The 27464-nt window shown below is 45.8% G+C and overlaps 1 long non-coding RNA gene across 1 annotated transcript; it reads right to left on the bottom strand.

The window, feature by feature from the left end:
* Positions 1-13636: 13636 nt before the first annotated feature.
* LOC116980089 lies at positions 13637-22899 on the bottom strand. Its single transcript, XR_004413859.1, has 3 exons — positions 22764-22899; positions 18554-18559; positions 13637-13649 (listed from the first exon to the last, which is right to left on the bottom strand). It is a non-coding gene; the product is annotated as an uncharacterized LOC116980089 (long non-coding RNA).
* Positions 22900-27464: the final 4565 nt, after the last annotated feature.

The following is a 27464-nucleotide window of genomic DNA, read 5'->3' as shown; positions in this document are numbered from 1 at the left end:
CCATTGTGGAATCTGTGGAGTTTGATGCTACTCTACTGGGTGGCACAAGATGTGGAACGAGGCATTGTAGGCATGTGTTCCGCTGAACAGGGAAGTACCCCATAGCCTCTAGCCATGCACACACCTGCCCCAGATCTCAGCAGAGCATTTGCCCAAACATTTGTAAGTTCAGAGTCTGAAATGTAAATTGAAAACATTCACATGTGATTGAGGCAGAAGATTAAATGATATAAATCAATTCAACATAGATAAATGCCCAATAGAATCGGTTTTAATTTAGATTATTGCAATTCAAAGTTTTAAGTCTCTTTTTCAACCAGTGAGTTTGCTAAACAGCAATGTTCAAGAAGGAACTGCAGATGCTGGAAAATCGAAGGTAGACAAAAGTGCTGGAGAAACTCAGCGGGTGCAGCAGCATCTACGGAGCGAAGGAAATAGGCAACGATTTGGGCCGAAACCCTTCTTCAGACTAAACGGCAATTATAGGGCATAGCACAGTCCAGCTCACGAACAGGTCCTTTGTCCCACAATATTTGTGCTTCCATGTGCCTATGTAAAAGCCTCTTATACGCCATTATCATATCTGCCTCCACCACCGCCCCCGGCAATACGTTCCAGGCTCCCATCACCCTCTGTAAAAACAAACTTGCCCCGCACATCCACATCCACTTACCCCTCTCACCTTATAGCTATGCCCTCCAGTCTTTGTTATTACCACCTTTGGAAAAAGGTTCTCTCTGTTTCCCCTATCTATGCCTCTCATCATTTTATATACTTCTGTCAAGTCTCCCCTCAACCTCTGACATTCCAGAGAAAACAATCCAAGTCTATCCAACCTCTCCCTATAGCCAACATCCTCTAATCCAGGCAGCATTCTGGTAAACCTTGTCTGCACCCTCTCCAATGCCTGCACATCGTTCCTTTAATGAGATGATCAGAATTGCATGCAATGGTTCAGATGTAGCCTAACCATCGAGCTGTATCATGACTTACTGACTCTTATGTTCAATGCCCTTAGCAATGAAGGCTAACATACCATATTTCTTCTTTATCACCCTATCGGGGTCAAGGAAAGAGCGTTCACTCGCGGCCCTGTTTCCACCAATCTTTCCACCATAACGCACAAGAAGCGCAAGACGCCATTGTATGCAGAAGTGTGTTCTCGACATCTCGCTCCCCACCCTCTCCCTCCTCACCTCCTCAGGATCTTTCCCCTCTCCTCCTCCTCCCCTCCCCCAATTCCTCCCTCTCCTTTCCCCCACCCTCAGTCACTCCCTCCCTCCATAAAAAGCAGCATCTGCAGTTCTTTCCTTGTTAGCTGTGGTTTAGATCCCATTGACTTGACGATTGGACCAGTTTGCGCTGTGTGTGTGTGTGTGTGTGTGTGTGTGTGTGTGTGTGTGTGTGTGTGTGTGTGTGTGTGTGTGTGTGTGTGTGTGTGTGTGTGTGTGTGTGTGTGTGTGTGTGTGTGTGTGTGTGTGTGTCTCTGTCTCTGTCTCTGTCTCTGTCTCTGTCTCTGTCTCTGTCTCTGTCTCTGTCTCTGTCTCTGTCTCTGTCTCTGTCTCTGTCTCTGTCTCTGTCTCTGTCTCTGTCTCTGTCTCTGTCTCTGTCTCTGTCTCTGTCTCTGTCTCTGTCTCTGTCTCTGTGTTTGCTAAACAGCAATGTTCAAGAAGGAACTGCAGATGCTGGAAAATCGAAGGTAGACAAAAGTGCTGGAGAAACTCAGCGGGTGCAGCAGCATCTACGGAGCGAAGGAAATAGGCAACGATTTGGGCCGAAACCCTTCTTCAGACTAAACGGCAATTATAGGGCATAGCACAGTCCAGCTCACGAACAGGTCCTTTGTCCCACAATATTTGTGCTTCCATGTGCCTATGTAAAAGCCTCTTATACGCCATTATCATATCTGCATCCACCACCGCCCCCGGCAATACGTTCCAGGCTCCCATCACCCTCTGTAAAAACAAACTTGCCCCGCACATCCACATCCACTTACCCCTCTCACCTTATAGCTATGCCCTCCAGTCTTTGTTATTACCACCTTTGGAAAAAGGTTCTCTCTGTTTCCCCTATCTATGCCTCTCATCATTGTGTGTGTGTGTGTGTGTGTGTGTGTGTGTGTGTGTGTGTGTGTGTGTGTGTGTGTGTGTGTGTGTGTGTGTGTGTGTGTGTGTGTGTGTGTGTGTGTGTGTGTGTGTGTGTGTGTGTGTGTGTGTGTGTGTGTGTGTGTGTGTGTGTGTGTGTGTGTGTGTGTCTGTGTCTGTGTCTGTGTGTCTGTGTCTGTGTCTGTGTCTGTGTGTCTGTGTCTGTGTCTGTGTCTGTGTCTGTGTCTGTGTCTGTGTCTGTGTCTGTGTCTGTGTCTGTGTCTGTGTCTGTGTCTGTGTCTGTGTCTGTGTCTGTGTCTGTGTCTGTGTCTCTCAAACTCCACGAAAACTGCTCAGCCACCCTGCAACCCGACTCTCCCTCCCTCTCTCTGCCCACTCCCGCTCAGCAGCCGCTAGGCCCATCCCTGGCCTGACCACCAACCTACCTGCTTGTTGCCTCCGCCTCCACAAGGCTATGTTGGGGGGAAGGACGGAGTTGGGGTTCGTGAGCTGGTGGAGAAGATCTCCTCCGAGAAGGCCGTGGGGGTGAGTTACCGCAGGGACGGCGGAGGAGACGGACCCGGGGGGGACGGGTAGACGGGACCACCATTGCCACAGAGGGCAGGCAGGGGGGAGGGGGGAGGGGTGAGTGATGAGGGAGAGAGAGACGGGACCAGGGTCTCCACTGGGCATACACTGAACCCCCCAAACCCCCCCCCGTGGCCGCCGCTGGTGATGGGGAGACAATAGACAAGTTACTGTGAGGAGGGGAGAGAGGAGTTTGTGAGTGAGGCGGGACAGGCCGCTGCCGGTGGGGCACGAAGGGGCGTCGCCATCCCGGCCGTGGCATTGACTGACAGAAGAGACCAATCTGCGTGGCGCTGACTGAAGGAATCTGTGCACGCGCGGTTTAAATATTTTTAAACCTCGATAACTTTTATAAGATACCACTTATTGGAACAAAACTTATTGCACTCATAGCACAGGGGAACGGTGAGTAACCTGGCGAAAAATCGTAGTGCTATCACGTACCATTTATGCGCAAATAGGAAAACCCCGTAAACCGGAAGAGCACAAGATCAGAGTTTTAGTTATATACTAGACTAAGCGTTCACATGGGGGGGCTGGTCCCCCAATGCAATATTCCACCTCTCCACCAATTCCAATATTGGTGGCCAGTGTGGGGGGGGCTTTCTGGAGCGATAGTATGGGTGTTGTGGGCTGAAGGGACTGGTTTCCAGAGTGCTAGCATGGACATTGTAGGCCAAATGGATTATTTGGGTGGCAGCTCAGTCACTGAACCCTGATGTGACTCACGACTATTCCTTGAAACTCCATTTCAAGCAGGTTGCAAGGCCACCAAATTCAAATGCAAGTTCAGACCACTTCAAGCAGGGTGTAAGTTCACCAAATTCAAGTGCAGTTTCCTACCACTTCAAGCAGGGTGCAAGGCCACCAAATTCTTTTTAATTTTTATTTTTTAATTTTTATTTTTTTATTTGTTTTTAAATTAGAAGTACAATAAGTTACAGTAATACACACCACTATATCTAATTACATTTGTTGTACCCCTTCATTTTTTGAGCTTTAAGAAAGATAGAAATAAAAGAAGTAAGAAAAGTGAGAAAGAGTCGTGATAGTGCAAGAAAGTGTTGGGAAAAGAAAGCCCATTAGAAAGAGAGTTAGAGAAGAATGTTAAGAAATAGACCCTAGAAAAGAAAGAAAGAAGGAGAAACAATCGCTCTATTATAAAAAACTACGCAAAAAGGGATATACCAACCATATTTTTCATCCCCCGTTACCAGATCCTGGCACCATTTATTTTTTAAATTACTGTTGCACCTTATGCTTGTAGTAAGTCCATAAATGCAGACCACGTCTTTTGGAAGTGGTCTGCTTTGCCTGCGGGGAGGAGTCAAATTCAAGTGCAGTCTCGTACCACTTCAAGCAGGGTGCAAGGCCACCAAATTCAAGTGCAGTTTCATACCACTTCAAGCAGGGTGCAAGGCCTCCAAATTCAAATGCAGTTTCATACCATTTCATGCAGGGTGCAAGGCCTCCAAATTCAAATGCAGTTTCATACCATTTCATGCAGGGTGCAACGCCACCACATTCAAATGCAATTTCATACCATTTCAAGCAGGGCGAAACCACCATAAAACCACACAAAACACCACACTCACAGTTCAGTAGACATTCAGTGTGTTCAGTTGATTCACAGCTCAGACAGTCGTGACCTCTCCCTCCCCCATCTTGCAGCGACTGAGCCACACCCACACTTCCGGGTTTTATAATCCCTCCACCCTCCCACCGGAAAGGGCGTGGCTTTCATGGCGTGATTGACAGGAGAGAGATTCTCAACATTTCTCAACACTAATAACACTTTTATTTTTCATTGATGGGAAGAATTCTCTGCACCTGATGAGCAGAGGGGGACTGAGTAAGATGGCCAAAAATCACAGCAGTAAGTGGTAGCATTTATCTAAAATCAATATACAGTGCAAACAGGAAGTTGTCAAGTTTAGACTTTTAATCATTTGCCATTTCAAACCAACCACCACCAACCATTTGCTGTGCTTTATTTCAAACCAACCATTTGCTGTGCTTTATTTCAAACTAACCACCACCAACCATTTGCTGTGCTTTATTTCAAACCAACCACCACCAACCATTTGCTGTGCTTTATTTCAAACCAACCACATTTTCATTTTCAAACCACATTAAGGGCACTCAAGGTCAGTAAAACCACACTCACAGTTTAGTAGACCTGTGTTCAGTGTTATTCACATCTCAGACTGAGAGACGTGACCCTCTTGCTTCCCCCATCTTGCAGAGACCGACTGAGGCACTCAACACTTCCGGGTTTTATAGTCCCTCCGGAAGGGGCGTGGCCTTCAGGAGAGAGAATCTCAACATTTTTTAAACACTAATACCTCTTTTATTTTTCATAGATGGAAAAAATCCTCTTGTCCTGCACAGCGGAGGGGGACTCTGAGTAAGATGGGCAAAAATCACAGCCGTAAGTGGCAGCGTTTTTTCTAAAATCAATATACAGAACAACAGGAAGTAATCAAGATCAGACTTTTAGTAATAAAGATATAGAGATAGATAGATAGATATAGAGATAGATAGATAGATAGATAGATAGATAGATAGATAGATAGATAGATAGATAGATAGATAGATAGATAGATAGATAGATAGATAGATAGATAGATAGATAGATAGATAGATAGATAGATAGATAGATAGATAGATAGATGCCATCATTCACATTCATTAAAATCACAAAATATTGGCTAAAGCTAATTGATTATAGCAATATATTTCCCAAAAAGGATAGAAAAGTAGAATAAACAGATCAAAAAACAAACTTGCCATTGAGCATGTAACACATACACATTGTATATAGAATGTTTAAGAAAGAACTGCAGATGCTGGAAAACTCGAAGAGACAAAAATGTTGGAGAAACTCAGTGGGTGAGGCTGCATCTATGGAGCGAAGGAATAGGTGACGTTTCGTGTCGAGACCCTTCTTCAGACTGAAGTAGTGCAAGAGTAGGCCATTCGGCACTTCGAACCAGCACCGCCTTTCAATGTGATCATGGCTGATCATCCACAATCAGTACCCTGCTCCTGCCTTCTCTCCATATCCCTTAACTCTGCTATCCCTAAGAGCTCTACCTAACTCTCTCTTGAAAGCATCCAGAGAACCAGTCTCCACCACCCTCTGAAGCAGAGAATTTCACAGACTCACAATTCTCTGTGTGAAAAAGCTAAGAGATGGAGCTCTAGCTCGAGCTATAGTGGAGGTTTGGGGCAGCACGGTGGTGCAGCGGTAGAGTTGCTGCCTTAAGGGCCTGTCCCACTTTCATGACCTAATTCACAACCTTTTTTACTCATGGACATTTTTCATCAGGCTAGAAAAACGCCCCGACCTACTTGATGCCACACGTACCTACGACCATCATCACGGCCGGCTACGACCTACCTACGGCCTCCTATGACCTCCTACAACCTCCTACGACCTCGTGACGACCATGCTGCGAGTATGAGTCAAGGGCAAACTCGTCAGAGGTCACGAATTAGGTCGTGAAAGTGGGACAGGCCCTTTACAGCGCTTGCAGCGCCGGAGACCCAGGTTCAATCCCCGACTATTGGTGCTGTCTGTAAGGAGTTTGTACGTTCTCCCCGTAACCGCGTGGGTTTTCTCCAAGATCTTCGGTTTCCTCCCACACTCCAAAGGTACACATTTGTAGGTTAATTGACTTGGGTTTGTATACTTGTTTTCGGTGAAATCGTCCCTCGTGTGTGTAGGATAGTGTTAATGTGCAGGGATCCTGGTCGGTGCAGACTCGGTGGGCCGAAGGGCCTGTTTCCGCGCTGTATCTCTAAATTAAACTAGAGATGAAAGATGGGCAAGGGAAAGGAAATGTATTTGATATAACAGTACAATTGTACATCACATCCCACTTTCTGATATTGAATGAACACTATCCAATTAATTCACTACTAGATAGACTACCTATGACTGCAAGAAAGAGGATTTTTAAAAACTAGCTATACAAATAAACCTACTCTCATTGTGTGTATACGGAGCAAAATTTTGAAAATATTCAAACAAGAATTAATTTAATTAATGATTATATGCGAACCTGAAGTATTTCATTCAACCACTGGGACAATCCCTTGGGTTTAAAATATTTGTGTTTTGAAATTCAATAGTTTGACACTGTTCAGCACAGTGTAATTGGAAGTAGATTGCTCCCCCTATCATCCCCTATCTCAAGCTTGAGTGAAATGCAATTAGCTTTTGGTTTTGTCATTTCATTCAGGAAATTTGCCAAGGCAATTGCAGTGTAAGTTAATCTTGTGAACCTGATGTGAGTTCTGCCTTGGGATTTGTGGTAGGGTAGATTTCTGCAGGACCACTTTATTCAGGGGATCTTGAGCCAAGCTATCTTGGGCCTGCAAGGACAATCTGGTCTTCTCAACAGCTTACTCCAGCTTTTTGTGTCTTACCTTAAGCCAAATACCTAAATCTTCATGTCATGGGAGCAGAATGAGGCCATTCTGCCCATCAAGTCTACTCTGCCATTTAATCGTGGCTGACCTACTTTTCCCTCTCAACCCCATTCTCCTGCTGTCACCCCATAACCTTTGACACCCTAAAGGGCCTGTCCCACTTTCACCACCTAATTCACGACCACTGATGAGTTTGGCCTTGACTCATACTAGCAGCATGGTTGTCACAAGGTCGTAGGAGGTCGTAGGTAGGTCGTAGGTAGGTCGTGATGCTAGTCGTAGGTACTCGTGGCATCAAGTAGGTCGGGGCGTTTTTCTAGCCGGATCAAAAATGTCCACGAGTAAAAAAGGTCATGAATTTGGTCGTTAAAGTGGGACAGGCCCTTTACAAATAAAATACCTGTCAACTTCCACTTTAAAAATACAAAAGACGTGGCCTCCATAGTTGTCTGTGGCAATGAATTCCACAATAGAGCCCCCTGTGGCAATGAATCTTTGTGGTGTCTGCCCCACACTCAGTACTACCCATCCTCATCTCTCCTCAACATCCAATGTCCTCATGATCTCCTGACCCTGGTACTCATCCCCCCCTCCCCCACCGCACATAATTCTGCCACTTCCCTACATCTTACAAACAACAAACATCACTCTTGAGCCTCCCTGACTGACTGACTGTTCAACTGTAGACACAAAATGCTGGAATAACTCAGCGGGACAGGCAGCATCGGCAGCACTGTGGTGCAGCGGTAGAGTTGCTGCCTTACATGCTGAAGCCCTGTGTCGATCCTGACAACAGGTGCTGACTGTATGGAGTTTGTACGTTCTCCCCGTGACTGCGTGGGTTTTCTCCGTGATCTTCGGTTTCCTCCCACACTCCAAAGACGTACAAGTTTGCAGGTTAATTGGCTTGGGTTTGTATACATGGTATAAGTGTAAATTGTCCCTAGTGTGTGTAGGATAGTGTTAATGTGCAGGGATCACTGGTCGGTGCGGTCTTGGTCAGCTGAAGGGCCTGTTTCCGCGCTGTATCTCTAAACTGAAATCTCTGGAGAGAAGGAATGCGTAACATTTTGGGTTGAGACTTCTTCAGACTGCTCAACTGACTATCTCTAATCCACTGACCTGATGACTGGTCCCCTCGATGCCAGCTCTTCTACTTGCAACTCGTTGATCTTTCTTTGCACTCTACCCTAACCCCCCCAAACTCCACCTCACCCCTGACCCAGTCCTGCCTTCCACAAATGTGCAGTGCCCAGTCCATTAAACCCAAGCACTTTGGTCTCAGGCAAAGCAGATGGCTGGGTATTTGTTGCCCCACTACCAGTCCAAATCGTCCCGTTTCTAAGCAAAGATCTCTGCCACAAATACACAATAGCTGCAAGTACTTTGAGCAGCTCTGTGATGGCCTGCGACATGTCTTTGGTCCATACTGTTTCTACCACTGTGATTGAGACTCCAGCACAGATGGTAACCGGTAGCTGGCTGCACTCACAAAATGCCTCAGACCGCCAGTGTGGACCTATATTCAGGTCACCGACTGTCAGAACTGTGTTCTAAATTGGGTGCTTGTCAACATCTTGTGACTCTTCAAACATTCCAAAGAAAACGAAATGCTTGAAGGTTAAAACATTACTTTCCGAATAGTGAATGGCCTGGATAGAGTGGATGTTGAGAGGATGTTTCCACTAGTGGGAGAGTCTAGGACTAGAGGTCACAGCCTCAGAATAAAAGGACGTTCCTTTAGGGAGAAGATGAGGATGTATTTCTTTAGTCAGAGGGTGGTGAATCTGTGGAATTCATCGCCACAGAAGGCTGTGAAGGTAAAGGCAATGAATATTTTTTAAGGCAGAGATAGATAGATTCTTGATTAATCAATGGTTCAGTGGTCATTTATTGTCACGTGTACCGAGGTACAGTGAAATTTGATTTTCCATACAGTCATACCAAAAAAGCAACAAGATACAAAACTACATAAAGATTAAACATAAACAGCCATCACAGCGGCGTGTGAGAATCCCTAGGGCGCACAGCGTAAGCGGAGACCCACAGCCATCAGATCAATGTCCGGGCCACACACGCACGCTCCTTCACTTTGATGTGACCAGAGTTGTACCAACTGCTGTCACTCTCTCTGCAGTCCCTGTCTGCCCGAACAGTACAGGTATCAGGGATTAAGGGGAGAAGGCAAGTGAATGGGGTTGAGAGACTTGATGAGCCGAATGGCCTAATTCTGCTCCCATCACTTACAGTATGATCTTACGATCTTATAGACATTGAATAATGCTTACACATTCTAAGGGAGTATCATCTACATTTAAACCTGAATTAAATCAAATAAAACGCTCTGCTCGCCACGCTGGGCAGGCAGATTTGCCAGCCTGAGATATGAGCTGGTTGTGAAATCTGTGCTGCCGTGGGGAGTGTACTGGCATTGGTAGCTGACAGCAAATGCACCAGAGTAGCTGCTGCTGCCAGCATAAGCCCTTCCACTGGACTGGGTCCTACCTGATGAAACATCAGCAAATGTTTGCAGAAAAAAATGTCCTCTGGAGGAACATTTGCCACTGCACCATTTTGGGGCTAAAATTAAATTAAATTAAATATTAATTAAATTAAAATGTTCTAATTTAAAGACCCTATCTTTCACTGGTTAGCCCATTAACTTGATGTGGGCATTCAATATAATACTTTTTTTACATTGGATCGAACTTCAAATTTGACCAGTGAGATTTAGAAAGCATTGGGTGGGTGGAATGAAAGTATTTGAACATCTGAAAACTACATTTTTACTGAAGTTGCTATGAAGGAAAATGTAAAATAAGTGTTTAATTACATTCGCACATCTGTGGCAGTACTTATGCATTTATTTACACATGTGTTCTCTGGGATCTACATGATCTTCTCGTCAATACCAATTATCTTAAGCTTTTCCACCATCTCCAGGGTTATATTAGTGAAAACAAGACCAACTTTCCACTTCTGACCGGTTGCTTTCACATGTTTTGAACATTAACACAGAGGTGGCACGGTGGCGCAGAGATAGAGTTGCTGCCAAGCGCCAGAGACCCGGGTTCGATCCTAACTACTGCTGCTCTCTGTACGGAGTTGGTAGGTCCTCCCCGTGACCTGCGTGGGTTTTCTCACACTCCAAAGACGTACAGATTTGTAGGTTAATTGGCTTGGTAAAATTGTAAATTGTCCCCAGTGTGTGTAAGATAGTGCAAGCGTAAGGGGTGATTGCTGGTCGGTGTGGACTCGTAGGGCTGAAGGGTCTGTTTCCGTGCTGTATCTCGAAAAAATGTTAGCATAGTGGAACAAAATCTTTCTGGGCACATTCGCACCAGCACATCCAATAAATGTGGTACCATAAAATATGAATTATAGACAATAGACAATAGACAATAGGTGTAGGAGTAGATTAGATTAGATAGATTAGATATAATTTATTGCCACACAGCCAGGCTGGTGGAAATTTGGGTTGTCTGCAGCATACAATAATAAAGAACACACAACCACAAGTTCAAGTCAAGTTCAAGTTAGTTTATTGTCATGTGTCCCTGTATAGGACAATGAAATTCTTGCTTTGCTTAAGCACACAGAAAATAGTAGGCATTTACTACAAAACAGATAAATGTGTCCATATACCATGATATAAATATATACACACATGAATAAATAAACTGATAGTGCAAATAGCAGAAAGTGGTTGGTAATAATCAGAGTTTTGTCCGAGCCAGGTTTAATAGCCTGATGGCTGAGGGGAAGTAACTATTCCTGAACCTGGTTGTTGCAGTCTTCAGGCTCCTGTACCTTCTACCTGAAGGTAGCAGGGAGATGAGTGTGTGGCCCGGATGGTGTGGGTCTTTCATGATACTGCCAGCCTTTTTGAGGCAGCGACTGCGATAGATCCCCTCGATGGAAGGAAGGTCAGAGCCGATGATGGACTGGGCAGTGTTTACTACTTTTTGTAGTCTTTTCCTTTCCAGGGCGCTCAAATTGCCGAACCAAGCCACGATGCAACCGGTCAGCATGCTCTCGACTGTGCACCTGTAGAAATTAGAGAGAGTCTTCCTTGACAATCCGACTCTCCGTAATCTTCTCAGGAAGTAGAGGCGCTGATGTGCTTTTTTGATGATTGCATTAGTGTTCTCGGACCAGGAAAGATCTTCAGAGATGTGCACGCCCAGGAATTTGAAGCTCTTGACCCTTTCAACCATCGACCCGTTGATATAAATGGGGCTGTGGGTCCCCCTCCTACTCCTTCCAAAGTCCACAATCAGTTCCTTGGTTTTGCTGGTGTTGAGGGCCAGGTTATTGCGCTGGCACCATATGGACAGTTGCTCGATCTCTCTTCTGTACTCTGACTCATCCCCATCAGTGATACGCCCCACAATAGTGGTGTCGTCAGCGAACTTGATGATGGAGTTCGCACTGTGGTTCGCTACGCAGTCATGGGTATAGAGTGAGTACAGCAGGGGGCTGAGCACGCAGCCTTGAGGTGCTCCCGTGCTGATTGTTATTGAGGCTGACACATTTCCACCAATACGAACAGACTGTGGTCTGTGGACGAGGAAGTCGAGGATCCAGTTGCAGAGGGATGCGCAGAGACCCAGTTCTGCGAGTTTGGTAACCAGTTTGGAGGGGATGATTGTGTTAAATGCCGAGCTGTAATCAATGAATAACAGCCTGACATATGAGTTTTTGTTGTCCAAGTGGTCCAGTGCGGAGTGGAGGGCCAGCGAGATCGCATCCACCGTTGATCTGTTGTGGCGGTACGCGAACTGCAGTGGGTCCAGGTTTTTGTCGATGTAGGAGTTGATTTGCTCCATGATCAACCTCTCAAAGCACTTCATCACCACCGCCGTTAGTGCCACTGGTCGATAGTCATTGAGGCATGTCACCTTACTCTTCTTGGGCACCGGTATAATTGATGCCCTTTTAAAGCAGGTGGGGACCTCAGACCTCAGAAGTGAGAGATTGAAAATGTCCGTAAAAACTCCCGCCAGTTGGTCCGCACAGGTTTTTAGAACACGGCCGGGTATACCATCAGGACCAGGTGCTTTTCGGGGGTTCACCCCTCTGAAGGATTTCCTGACATCGGCCTCTGTGACTGAGACTGAAATGCCATCGCAGCGAATGGGGGATCGGGAAGGCACATCAGTATTCTCCCTGTCAAAGCGTGCGTAAAATGCATTGAGCTCGTCAGGGAGTGATGTTACACCGGCATTCGAGCTGCCTCCTGGTTTTGCCTTGTAGGAGGTGATTGCATTCAGACCCTGCCACAGCTGCCGAACATCTGTCTCGTCCTCCAGTTTGGAGCAGAAGTCCCTTTTGGCCTTTCTGATGGCCTTACCAAGGTCGTATCTGGTCTTCATGTAGGCCACTGTATCATCGGAGGTGAATGCCCTGTGTCTGGACTTCAGGAGAGTGCGGATCTCAAAGTTCATCCAAGGTTTCTGATTGGGAAACACTCGGAAGGTTTTTGTAGGGATGCAGTCCTCCACACATTTCTTTATGAAGTCTGTAACGACTGTGGCGTATTCGTTCAAGTCCGTTGCCGAGTCCTTGAACATTGCCCAGTCTACAGACTCCAAACAGTCCTGGAGTTGTTCTTCTGCCCCCCCCGACCAGCTCTGTGCTGTCCTCACTTCTGGGGGTGCGCTCTTTAATTGCTGCTTGTAGGCAGGAAGAAGCAGCACCGCGGTATGGTCGGATTTACCGAAGTGAGGGCGAGGGATAGAACGATAGGCATTCTTGATGGTGGTGTAGCAGTGGTCGAGGGTGTTTGGTCCTCTGGTGCAGCAGGAGACATGTTGGTGGAAGTTGGGGAGTGATTTCTTGAGGTTCGCCTTATTGAAGTCCCCAGCAATGGTGGTAAATGCCTCGGGGTAAGACGTCTGGTGTTTGTTGACCACGGCCTGCAGCTCCTCCAGTGCCAGACGGACGTCTGCCTGGGGTGGGATGTAGACCGCGGTCAGGATAACGGAGGTGAATTCTCTCGGGAGGTAGAAGGGACGGCACTTCACCGCCAGATGTTCGAGGTGTGGAGAGCATGAGTTGGACAGGACTGCCACGTCGGAACACCACGCAGAGTTGACCATGAGGCAGACGCCCCCTCCTCTCCCTTTCCCAGATGCCAGGGTACGGTCCATGCGGTGGATGGAGAACCCTTCAGGCTGGACCGCTGAGTCTGGGGAGCTGGGGGTGAGCCATGTCTCTGTGAAACAGAACACAGAGCATTCCCTCAGCTCCCTTTGATAAAGCAGTCTTGCCCTTAAGTCCTCCAATAAAACTGTAACACAAACATCCACCACAGCATTCATCACTGTGGTGGAAGGCACAACATTTGGCCAGTCCTCCTCCATTTCCCCCCCGTGGTCAGGACCAGAGTCCAGAGTCAGTCCAGGATCGGCTCTTCCTCACCGGAGACCGCGTCGCCATTCAATGTGATCATGGCTGATCATCCCCAGTCAGTACCCTGTTCCTGCCTTCTCCCCATATCCCCTGACTCCACTATTTTTAAGAGCCCTATCTAGCTCTCTCTTGAAAGCATCCAGAGAACCTGCCTCCCTCTGAGGCAGAGAATTCCACAGACTAATTAATTAACAAAGCTGTGAATTCCTTCAAGGCATTCTACTTATGGAAATATTCCATCAACCATTAAATATTTTATAAACAAGACAATCAGATATCAATCTTATTGAGAAGCTAAGATCATATTCAGTACATGTTAAGTGTATATTTCTTTAGACCATTTGAAAACAATAGATAATGTAAGAAATAGCATCTAGAGATGTTCAGGAGGTTACTACGGCAATATTAAACAGTATAAAATCTTTTGACTCAAAGGTATCCGAGAAGATCATAAAAAAAAAGCTGAATCCACAAAATACATTGAATTAATTTTAAACTAATGTTTAGCGCCGCTTATTTTATTGTGACATATACGGAGGTACAGTGAAAAGCTTTTGTTGCATGCTAACCAGTCAGAGGAAACACAATACTTGATTACAATCTGATTTTTATATAGTTACTGTCTGTGAAAAGAATCATACCTGGGTATTGTGCAAAGTGTCAACAATGATGACTATGTGAATGATTCCATACATTGTGCAATCCCTGCTTTGTGTGTTAGAGTCTGGTGAGCTTTCATAGTACATTTACAGTAGGGATATGTGTTAGCTTCTCTCAGACACAGGCTGGTATGCACCTCCCCCTCTTCCATCTAGATACTGGTACTACTGGTACTGCACTAGTCCCATCTGTCTGCATTTGGCCCATATTCCTCTAAATCTTTCCCATCCATAATCTCTGCGATACCAACAGTGATTTTTAATTTTTAATTGCTCTCTACAATTTCACATAATTTCACAATTTTCTCCATTTACATCTCACACTGCCTCAGCAAGGCCAGCAGCATAATCAAGGACTAGTCGCACCTTGGCCATTCCCTCTTCTCCCCTCTCCTATCGAGCAAAAGGTACAGAAGTGTGAAAAAGCACATCTCCAGATTCAGGGACAGTTCCTTCCCAGTCCCGGCAACTGAATCATCCTAACCCAACCAGAGAGCAGTCCTGAACTACCATCCACCTCATTGGTGACCCTGTGGAACTATCTTTGATCGGACTTTACTGGCTTTACCTTACACCAAACGTTATTCCCTTACCATGTATCTATACACTGTAAATGGGTCGATTGTAATCGTGTCGTAGAGTCATAGAGTGATACAGCGTGGAAACAGGCCCTTTGGTCCAACTCGCCCATACCGGCCAACAATGTCCCAGCTACACTATTCCCACCTGCCTGCGCTTGGTCCATATCCCTCCAAACCTGTCCTATCCATGCACCTGTCTAACTGTTTCTTAAACAATGGGATAGTCCCAGCCTCAACTACCTCCTCTGGCAGCTTGTTCCATACACCCACCACCCTTTGTCTTTCCGCTGACTGGATAGCACCTACACAAACTTTTCACTGTACACGAGACAATACTAAACTAAATTGACAAAACCATGGTATCAGCAGTGTATTTATACACAAGGTATCTGGAAAAAAGATATTTTTCCCTTCAATATACTATTTTACTTCGGAGTCACATGAGTGCAATACCCACTATGAAATCAATTGCTTGCGAGAGCGCAGTAAACCTGCACTAAACCCCAAATTTGCAGGGTTGTGCGAAACAGCTACAACACAACCGCAGATACTGCTGTTTGGAGGGGAAACTTATCTAAACAAGTAAAAGAGCTCGACGAAGAGTTTAAAGCCGTCGGTCTCATGAGGGCATCATCAGCAACGGGCAGACCACCACCTCAGACGGCAGCACCCCTATGCATCCACCAGCAGGCATCAACACCAGGACGCTGGTGAAAGCATGAGGGCCGCGCAGCAACCACAAAGGTCCCTTTTAGGCCAAGGCCCAGAGCGACCCTCATGGAAAACGTGCCAACCCCGCACTCCGGCGCCTCTTCCGCAGAAGAGGCAGAAGCTGAAGAAGGGAACGTACCACCGGCAACCAGGGAGGTAGGGGGATCTGGTTCCTTCCAGAACACAAAAGGTGTAGGACCTGTACTAACAGGGGGAATGTTACACTTGTGTTGGGAGGCATGGAGGTTATTACCACTGTGGAAACATTGTTACTGCCAAACAATTAGTTTCAGAGGGATACTTCATGGCATGCATTGATCCAAAAGATGCATACTATTCAGTACCCATACTAGGGATCATTGTCTATACATAAAATTTAACTGGATGGGGCAACTATGGCAGTATATAGCGTTGCCTAATGGGTTAAACTTCAGCCCCAAGGCTGTTCACCAAAATATTAAAACTGGCCTTGGCAATACTTAGGAAACAAAACATATTGTCATGGCATATCTTGATGATATATCAATTGTGGGGAAAACCCTGGAACTAGCTAAATCAGCAGTTTTAGCTACCAAACATTGGTTTGAAATTCTGGGGTCCATCATCCATCCAGATAAATCTAAATTGACACCATCCACAATATGGACTATCTGGGATTCACAATTAACATTATCCACATCTGTAACATTGCCAAAGAGTAAAGCAGCAGACCAGGTGGAAGCCTACAACAAAATTAATTGTTACAAAATAAACCATCTATTCGACAGGTGGCAAGAGTAATTGGGAAACTAGTAGCAGCATTTCCAGCTACTCAGTTTGGACCTTGCATTATTAAAGCTCAAAAAGGGCAAAAATGCAAGCGCTAAAACACCTTGCAGGTCATTTTGATCGACCTATGCAATTACCAGCCAAAGCAATTTCGGAGTTACAATGGTGGAAGGGAAATATTTGGCATAGCTCCAGCCCAATCATTATTAGTAACCATCATTCACATTACAAAAGGAGGTCAGCGCTCATGGCTGGGGAGCTACTAACACTATATCCAGAACTGGTGGTAGATGGAACATTAGGAATCATCATTACTAAAAACACTGGGGATAAATTATTTAGAGATGTTGGGTGTGTTTCATGGGCTAAAAGCCTACTGTTCACAATGCACCATCTGCATGTCCGCCTACAAATTGATAATACCACAGTGGTGGCATATATTAATCATATGGGTGGAATAAAATCGATATCATGTGTCAATCTGGCCAATACAATCTGGCAATGGTGTGTTAACATACATATTTGGCAATCAGCAACTTACCTACCAGGTAAGCTCAATACCGTGGCAGACACCAGGTCATGAACATTTAATGACAGCACCGGATGGCTGATGGACCACAAAAATATTTGCTGATATTACTATACGATATGGACACCAAATATCGATCTATTTGCATCTAGACTCAATCACCAGTTACCAACATATGTCGCTTGGGAACCAGACCTGGGGTAGTAGCAATGGATGCTTCTCGCTGAATTGGGGGAAATTGTTTACTATGCTTTTTTCCCCTCCTGCCTCATCAGTCGGGTCCTATGCAAAATACATATGGTCTCAGCATCAGGGAAGTCTTGGAAGTACCTGATTGGCCTACTCAGCCATGGGTCCCTGTGGTCCTTGACATTGTTTCTGAACCATAAGTCCATCATGCTAGATCTGGGCTGGGGGACAGGACCATGAACATGATCACGGCGGCTTATCAAGAATCAACAAAAAGCAGTACCTCTCCAGCATAGGAATGGGAGTCGTATTGCTCAAGGACTGGTGTAGCGTATAATACAGCTACAATCACCAACGTCCTGGAAATTCCTGTCCAATCTTCATGTAGATGAAGGACTGAGCTGCAGCGCTATCAATTGCGCTAGGAGTGCCCTGTCAGCTTACTGGAGACAGGCACCACGACAACTCTCCATGGGATCTCACCCTCTAGTTGCCAAACTTATGAGGGTTATTTACAACACTAACCCTCCTAGAGCGAGGTACTCCCAGATCTGGGGCGTCAGTGTTGTACTAACATTGCTAAGGGGTTGGTCACCAGCAATGTCCCTGTCCCTGGAAAAGCTCACATTAAGAACAGTATGCTGATGGCACTGGTCTCAGCTCAAAGGGTCCAGTCTCTACATAAACTGAGACTGGAAAATATAATGGCATCTCCAGATAAGATAACTTTCGCATCTTGGAATTGGTTAAACAAGATAGACCAAGAACATCAGAATAAATTTTGGAATTCCAGGCATACCCATCTGACACCCGACTGTGTGTAATGACACACCTTCTACTATACCTTAAGACTACTAAAACTTTAAGAGGTAGTAAATTGGCACTATGGGTCAGCTATAAACAGCCCAATGGCCGGGTATCAGCACAGACCATCTCTTGATGGCTCAGACAGGTTTGGGAGCTGCTGGGGTGGATACTGACATTTTTAATCTCATTCCACAAGGGCAGCAGCAACATCGGCAGCTAGAGACATGGAAGTGCCTATGGCAACAGCAGGATGGTCTAGGGAGAAGACGTTCCAATTCTTTATAATAAGCCAACAACCAAACCTGCGGTGTTGCAGAATCAAGTTTGAATTCTGTAATATGTTTAGCTCAAGGGAGCATTATTTTGTTAAAATAAATTGTTATTGTTTGAATTTGATTCATGTCTGAATACGATAACATACTTCCTCCCTTGAATGACTTCAGCAATGAGTGAAGCATGGATTTGTTCCACGGCATGAAATCACACATCTTTAAAATCTTCGCTTAGTCACTCACGTGACTCTGAAGTAAAATAGTAAGATTAAACGAGAACTTACCAGTTTGAAGTTTAATCTTTATTTTATGAGGAGTTACGTCGAGGGATTACGGGCCCTCCACGCCCACCCTCTTATAAAGGACAACTAGTATCCTAGTTCTTCTAATCTTACTATGTTTATTTCAACTACTATTACTGTGATTCCATACCGCTGCTTTGAAGAATGCGTGCGTGCTGGCGGGGTCTTCACGTAATCCCTCGACGTAACTCCTCATAAAATAAAGATCAAACTTCAAACTGGTAAGTTCTCGTTTAATCTTACTATTCTATCCTTCTCTCTGGACTTCAGCCAATCATAGCAAAATGATGTATTATTAAAGGGGCAGTGACATTATCCAAATGAAAATGGATGATGTGCCTGACATTATCTCTACAGGAATGACTTTAAAACACATCTGTCAGGTATTGCACATAGAGATCCTGGGTGGATGGAAAAAAAGACAATCTTTAAAAATAGTTTGGCAACACAGAGTGGCCTGGATGGAATGTGAACACTCGTGGATTAATGGCAGTAAAACATATTATGGTTGATATATTACATTGGGCGCATTTATGGGTATCAGTGCCAGTCACTGACATTGTCTGTCAACATTTGGGCAGGAATGCAATGCATTTTTGCTCGCACTGTTTCTCAGTTCTTGTACATTGGCGTATATAGGAAACTGACTGGCTGTTAGGAAACAGAGAGTAGGCGTACATGTGCCCTTTGCTGCTTGGCAAATGTAATGCGTGGCTGCGGCCTCAACCTTTACAACTAACACTTCAATGCACTTGGATGAAGGCACTGAACATATGGCTGTTAAATTTGTTGATGGCACAAAAGAGGCTAAGTTGTACATAGCACATAAGGACACCAAATCTGGAATATAGTTTGCAGCATTGCTCCTTTTAAGGAAGGGTGTAAAAACTTAGGAAGCCACTCAGAGAAAGGTAACTGGGCTGATGACTAGAATGATCAGGCTGCCATAGGAGGTTGAACAGCCTAGGCTTGTATTCACCCAAGAAGAGTGATGATGATGATATATGTCACCTTTATTGTCACCTGTACCTGGCTAGGTGCAGTGAAATTCGTTATCTTTGCATACAAAGTAAACAAAAGAGTCACCGCAAAGATGCCGACAAAGTTACACAAAGTGCTCATCCATTCTTTGTCTCCCCACACCGTGTTCCCCGCTGTTCTCAGTGGGAGTGTCCCAGCCCGCTGCTCGCTGGGAGGGAGAAGGAATTGACTGAATCATACAAGATGCTGAGTGATCTTGGGATTTAGACACAGAATGCTGGAGTAACTCAGCAATGTCGGAGAAGGAATGGGTGACGTTTCGGGTCATGGGTGGATGTGGAGAAGGTACTTCTCGATGCAGTAGCATCCAGAACCAGGGCTCTCTGATTTAAAATGAAGGTTTGCGCACAGATGATAAAGGTTAGACAGAGATGAGATAACATCTTTTTTTTCAGTGGGCTGTGAGAGTTCATGGAACTCACTTTCTCAAAAGATGGTGGAAGGAGAGTTTTATATATTTTTGAGGCAGAAATAGATAGATTCTTCATATGCAAGAGGGTACAAGTTTACCAGAGGCAAGATGAAGCTGTGTTTGCCCAATGCCACCTACTCCAGTTGCTCATTTTTATGTTTGGGAAAATATACTCATCTGACACCAGAACTAGTGTGACAAGCAATAGTCACATCTGCCAGAGTTTGAACTACATTATTGAAGAGAACAGTAACTGCTCACTCACAGAAGAACTGTATTTCACTAACATTCCAACGTTCCAAGGCCAATCACACTAAGCCTGTATCCGGAGCCGAGCAGTATGTTCTGTATGCTCCGTAGCCTGACAAGAATTGGCTGAGAGTACAATCATGACTAACACAGCAGCCTGTTACACATTTCAGTCTGAGTTACTCCAGTTTTGTATGTCAGTCTGAAGAAGGGTCTCGACCAGAAACGTCCCTTTGTTAGTTTAATTTAGTTTAAAGATACAGAGCAGAAACAGGACCTTCGGCCCACTGAGTCCATACAGATAAACCTACAAGATTATTCAATATAGTCTCCCCCCCTTCCCCCCACCTCCCCCCTCCCCCCATCCCTCTTAGATCTTGGCGCCATCACTCGCTCTCCTCGTTCTCGATTGCGTGTTCACCACCCACAGCCGGAACTCACACGGGCGATGGCTCTCCAATCTCCCCCTACTCTCCCCCAATCTCCCCGACCTCCCTCATTCACCCCCATGTCCCTCTTGCTCACCGATGTCTCAGATTCAGATTCAGATTCAGATTCAAACTTTATTGTCATTGTGCAGTGTACAGTACAGAGACAACGAAATGCAGTTAGCATCTCCCTAGAAGAGCGAACATAGAATAATGGAACAGTAATATATATATATGTATATACAATATACAATATATGTATATCTCTCCTCGCTCGGTTGCTGGCCGAGCTTGGTCCTGGCCCTGTTCCTGTTCCTGGGATTGATCCCTGGGATGGCGGGACTGTCATATGAGGAAAGATTGAAAAGACTAGGCTTGTATTCACTGGACTTTAGAAGGATGAGGGGGTATCTTATAGAAACATATAAAATTATAAAAGGACTGGACAAGCTAGATGCAGGAAAACATTTCTCAATGTTGGGCGAGTCCAGAACCAGGGGCCACAGTATTAGAATAAAGGGGAGGTCATTTAAGACTGAGGTGAGAAAAAAACTTTTTCACCCAGCGAGTTGTGAATTTGTGGAATTCCATGCCACAGAGGGCAGTGGAGGCCAAATCACTGGATGGATTTACGAGGGAGTTAGATAGAGCTCTAGGGGCTAGTGGAATCAAGGGATATGGGGAGAAGGCAGGCACGGGTTATTGATTGGGGACGATCAGCCATGATCAAAATGAATGGCGGTGCTGGCTCAAAGGGTTGAATGGCCTCCTCCTGCACCTATTTTCTATGTCTATATGGTTAAGATTTGGATCCAAGTGTTTCCAAATAAAGTCTTAAGATGGGTCTCCACCCAAAACGTCACCCATTCCTTCTATGCAGAGATGTTGCCTGTCCTGCTGAGTTACTCCAGCATTTTGTGTCTATCTTTGGTTTAAACCAGCATCTGCAATTCCTTCCTACACTTAAATTAAATATGACTCGAGTAAGATATTCGAGTGCACTAATTACAAGCCATGACCTCACATCTACGAGACAGCCCGAGAAAAAGTTTCATAATGTCACAATCTAGCACTTCATGAATCTATAATAAAACAGCATAAGCATCCCCAGTTAGTGGTTCCACTGAATAAATGAACTGTTCAAATTAAATTTGGATTAAAGAGAGATTAAGCAAGACTTGAGGACGAGGGACATGAAGAGCAGAAGAGGTATGGCAAGGAGGAAGAACTATATCTCTAAGGGTAACAGAGGCAGGCACAGCTTGTGTGTGTGGCAGTGACAGGGTGAGTCAGTGCTAGAGAAAGGTGTTATCACTGGAGATGGAGGACAGAGATCTGTAGATTTAATGAGTTTTAAATTGGCAGGTTTCACCACGATCAGCTGCGAGATCATAATCTTGCCTCAAACCACCCTGGAGAGGGTGTGACTGTTCACAGAGGCGTCATGACCTTCAGTCACCGCCACCTGCCGGCAGCCCTCCAAGAAGCCAGGATATCACTTTAAACAGGTGACATCAGCCCTGATCCCACAGCCTGTCAGATGCTTCTCACTGATCCTGGGAACATAGTCCCTGCCCTGGGGAATCGCGGGTGCAGCCACCTGCAAGCAAACAGCACTCTTCAATGCCTGGAGCAGTGGTGCAGGTGTGGTGTGTATGTGTTAAAGGGCTGCATAATGAGACTGTAGCTGTGTGGCAATGTCCATCTGCTGCAGGAAGCTTGCGTGGGGCTTCAGCAGCACCTGCCATGTTTATTAATGATGTATGGCACTACAAAAACGTTTTGTGCAAAGGCTGTCACAGTGGCACAGTGGTAGAGCTACTGCCTTACAGCACCAGAGATCCGGGTTCAATCCTGACTACGGGTGCTGTCTGTGCGGAGTTTGTACATTCTCCCCGTGACCCACGTGGGTATTCTCCAAGATTAGCAGTTTCCCCCACACTCCAAAGAAGTACAGGTTTGCAGGTTAATTGGCTTGGTATAAGTGTAAATTGTCCCTAGTGTGTGTAGGGTAGTGTTAATGTGCAATGATCGGTGCGGTCTCGAAGGGCCAAAGGGCCTGTTTCCGCGCTGTATCTCTAAACTAAACTAAACTAAACTAAAAACAGCGTGAAATATCAGGTGAAGATATGTGCTGGAGTAACTCAGCATCAGGCAGCGTCTCTGGAGAACATGGAGAGGTGACATTTCCGCTCGGGGGGTGGGGACGAGAACTGGAAGATAGGTGGGGGCAGGACTAAGCCGGGTGAATGATAGGTGGATAAAGTGATGGGAGGTTTTATTGGCAGAGACCTCACTCTGACAGTGGAGGAGGCCCAGGACAGAAAGATCAGTGTGGGAATGGGAAGGGGAGTTAAAATGGTTCGCAACCAAGAGATCCAGCAAGCCTTGGTGGACCAAGCACAAGTGTTTGTTGAAATGGCCTCCTAGTCTATGCTTCATCTCACCAATGTAAAGGGGAACACTAATTGCAGTAGATGAGGTTGGGAGAGATGTGTGAATTGTAGCTGGAGTCAATATGGGGAGCCTGGTCTGTGTGGCGGACTTGGTTGTATGCACAGTTCTCTGCAATTTCTTGCGGTCTTGGGCAGAGCTATTCCAAACTTAGCTCTGACACAATCCAACATTATGCTTTCTACGATGCACCTGTAGAAGTCTGTAAGAGTCGTTGGAGATATGCCGGAAGTCCTCATATTCCTGAAGCTTCTCTGTGGATTGTCACCTTGTCGTGGTGGAGAAGCTTGTGTGGTCCTGAGATCCTGAGAGCGATGGCGTCTGGAGCTATGCTCCTGGTAGGGCCACCCATGGCGGTAAGGTCGAGGGGGAGGTCTCTGACAAGAGGACGATGGATGACTTTAGTGGAGCGTCACAACGGCTGGGAAGGCGGATGAAGGCTGCAGTAGAAAAGGGTCCCTGGTCGTCTTGGACTCCATGACACTGGATCCTGACCCAGATCTGTCAAGAACCATGTGGTTGCTGTCTGTGCACCAGTCTCCCAACATTAAACAAAGTCACAGACAGGCGTCCTCCATGAGAGGAGAGTCATACCCGTTTCGAGTGACTGCCGATGACTATGCTATCCTCTTGGTTGTTAGGAAGATGAAAGTATGTTTTAAAGCTGAGTAAACACAGAAGATAGACTAAAGGACACAAAGTGCTGGAGTAACTCAGCGGGTCAGGCAGCATCTCTGGAGAACATGGTTAGGTGATGTTTCGGTTCGAGACCCTTCTTCAGGCTGATTGTTGGGAGGGAGTCAAAGCTGGAAAAGGGGAGAGGCAGGACAAAACGTGGCAGGTAATAGGCCGATACAGGTGGGGGGTGGGGGGGGGGGGGGGGGGGGGGGGTGACAGGCAGATATTTGAAACAGAGATTAGAAGAGTAGGTGTGAGGCATCTTTGAAGAGTTGTGGATGTGAGGTCAGTGGGAGGAAAGTAGCAGAAGGAGGTGAGGGTGAATGAGAGAAATAGGTGGTTCAGGTGAGGCACAGGAGAGGGAGAAAAGAGGGGGTGGGTATGTGGGAGAAGAGGGCTTCTAGATTAGAGATTACCTAAAATTGTAGAATCCGAGCTACCCATGATTCAAGATTCAAGAGACTTTATTGTCATGTGTCCCAGATAGGACAATGAAATTCTTGCTTTGCTTCAGCACAACAGAACATAGTAGGCATGAATACAGAACAGATCAGTGTGTCCATATACCATTATATAAATATATACACACATGAATAAATAAACAGTTGAAATGCAAATAAACAGATAATGGGCTATTAATGTTCAGAGTTTTGTTTGAGTTGAGTTTAATAGCCTGATGGCTGTGGGGAAGGAGCTGTTTCTGAACCTGGACGTTGCAATCCTCAGGCTCCTCCTGTACCTTCTACCTGAAGGCAGCGGGGAGATGAGTGTGTGGCCAGGATGGTGTGGGTCCTTGATGATGCTGCCAGCCCTTTTGAGGCAGCGACTGCGATAGATCCCCTCGATGGAAGGGAGGTCAGAGCCGATGATGGATTGGGCAGTGTTTACTACTTTTTGTAGTCTTTTCCGCTCCTGGGCGCTCAAGTTGCTGAACCAAGCCACGATGCACCCGGTCAGCATGCTCTCTACTGTGCACCCGTAGAAGTTAGAGAGAGTCCTCCTTGACATATCGACTCTCCGTAATCTTCTCAGGAAGTAGAGGCACTGATGTGCTTTCTTTATATTTGCATCAGTGTTCTGGGACCAGGAGAGATTTCAGAGCCCAGGAATTTGATGCCCTTGACCCTTTCCACCATCGACCCGTTGATATAAACGGGACTGTGGGTCCCCATCCTACCCCTTCCAAAGTCCACAATCAGTTCCTTGGTTTTGCTGGTGTTGAGGGCCAGGTTATTGTGCTGGCACCATATGGTCAGTCGGTCGATCTCTCTTCTATACTCTGACTCGTCCCCATCAGTGATATGTCCCACAACAGTGGTGTCGTCAGTGAACTTGATGATGGAGTTCGCACTATGACCGGCTACGCAGTCATGAGTATAGAGTGAGTACAGCAGGGGGCTGAGCACGCAGCCCTGAGGTGCTCCCGTGCTGATTGTTATCGAGGCTGACATCTTTCCACCAATTCGAACAGTCTGTGGTCTGTGAATGAGGAAGTTGAGGATCCAATTGCAGAGGGATGTGCAGAGACCCAGGTCTGCGAGTTTGGTAACCAGTTTGGAGGGGATGATTGTATTAAATGCCGAGCTATAATCAATGAATAACAGCCTGACATATGAGATTTTGTTGTCCAAGTGGTCCAGAGCGGAGTGGAGTGGGTCCAGGGTTTTGTACTGCTCATATATTTGAGGAAAGCCCAAACGGAATATGAGGTACTCCTTCTCCAATTTGCGTGTGGCCACACTCTGGCAATGGAGGTCCAAGGACAGAAAGGTCAGGGTGGGAGTGGGAAGGGGAGTGGTTTCCAACCAGGACGTCCTGTAGGCCTTGGCGGACTGAGCATAATTGTTCAGCAAAACGATCATTGAGTCCACGCTTGGTCTCGCCGATGTACAGGAGACCACATCAGGAACACCAGATGCAGTAGATGAGGTTTTGTTTCTACAGACTCAATAAACTTCTGGCCCCTGGTTTTCAAATAAGGCCAGATCTTACCCTGACAGGACTGAGTGTTTGGAAAAAAAAATTGCAATTATTTTAAACAAATGCCTAAATATTGAGAAAAAAAACCATTAAAAAGAAAACTCAGTGCATTGTTGTGCCTTTGTATCCCATGCACAACAGTTAAGGGGCTGTCCCACTGCGGCGACCTAATCTGTGAGTTTAGACAAGTGTCTTCGACCTTCAAACCCGCAGCATGGTCGACACGAGGTCCTAGGAGGTCCTATGAGGTCACCGGAACTCTCCTTCTTGCTCGAGGGAAGTTCCCAAATACTCGTGGCCTCAGCTAGGTCATGGAAAAATTTTCAGCAAGTTGAAAATGTTTCCAGGAGTAACATTTGGTTGGCATGGTTCTTTTGAACTCGTAGTGCAGTGGAGTGGGAGTCGCTGTTTAGGGCCACTGCAGGCGATCTCCTTCGCTGACTGGGCATTTTGGCTCATTGGAGTTTTCAGGGCCAAGTAAAACCTACCGGTAGGTAAAATGCCCACTAAACTTTATTCTACTTCTTAATAGTGTCTCCCCCCTTCTCTCCCCTTCTCTCCCCCTCTCTCCTCTTCTCTTCCCCCTCCCCGTGCTCTCTAAAGGACTGTGGCAGCCGTTTACCTTCCACTTCATCACGGGTGTGAATTTCAGACAGCGCTGCCCCACTTTCCCTGGCCCCCGCCTTTGCGATGTGTTTGTGTGTGTGTGTGCGGTCGGTCGCACCAGCTCGCGGTTTCAACGCGGATGGTCGATCCAGCTCGAGTGCCCTGGAGCTTGAAGGTCGAAGTCACTCTTCTTATCTCGCGGATTAGGTCGCCGCAGTGGGACAGCCCCTTTAGCTGGACAGAATAAACGGACCAGTGTAATATTTGGGTATGAACATATAAGAGAGGTGTTGATTTAATCTTTCTAATTAGGTAGACTGTTATCACACTGCCTTGGTTTAAATCATACCAGGGAACAAATGATTTGTCACATTCTGATTTGTCTCTGTGGGTTCTGCTGTTGTTTTATTCATTGTCTGAAGTTAAATTAGTGTTCTAGTAGCATCATGCCAGTACACTGTGTCCAAACGAATCTGGCAATTATTGTCTTATTGATGTGACATCAGATTGCCAATGACCTAGAGAGGTACTGTAACAATCAAAGCTGTGCACAGAGGAAGGAAATCTACCTTAGCAGCATCTAAAATCTACCTTGGCACCATTTATCCAATAGATCACAATATAATTTCAGGCATGTGGCATAACCATTTGCTTGTGGTGCTAGCAGAGATTTTTGGAACACTCGAGCAGTGTTCTACTAGAGCCACTGCCTCAGAGCGTCAGAGAACTATGTTCAATTGTGACCTCGGACGCTGTTGGTGTGTAGTTTGCACGTTCACACTGTGGCTATATGCGTTTACCATGGATGCTCCAGTTTACCCTCACAACCCGAAGACATGAAGGTCGATAGGGTAATTAGCTGCTGTTCATTTCTCCCAGTATAGGTCAGTGATATAATCTGGGGTAGTTGAAGAAAATATAGGGATTGAAGTAGGATCTGTGTGAAAATAGTAAGATTAAACGAGAACTTACTAGTTTGACATTTGATCTTTATTTTATGAGGAGTTAGGATGAGGGACTACGTGAAGAACCCCGTCCAGCCGCATGTGCGTCAATCTTCAAAGCAGCGGTGTGAAATCACAGGTAATAGTGACTGAAATATAATAGTAAGATAAAAGAAGACTAGAACTACCAGATGACATTCATGAGGGTTTTTTCTTTTTTATTTAAAAGGGAAAACTGTCATAATCAATAGTTATTGCAAATCCATCCTTTTGTTGCAAGTCTTCAATACTAACAAAAGATTTCGGCTGTTCCACGGGTCCATGTGTCAAT

Source organism: Amblyraja radiata, chromosome 13, assembly GCF_010909765.2.
Source record: "Amblyraja radiata isolate CabotCenter1 chromosome 13, sAmbRad1.1.pri, whole genome shotgun sequence".
Taxonomy (NCBI): Eukaryota; Metazoa; Chordata; class Chondrichthyes; order Rajiformes; family Rajidae; genus Amblyraja; species Amblyraja radiata.
The sequence above is the reverse complement of the archived record's forward strand: the minus strand, read 5'-3'. Positions and strand labels throughout refer to the sequence as shown.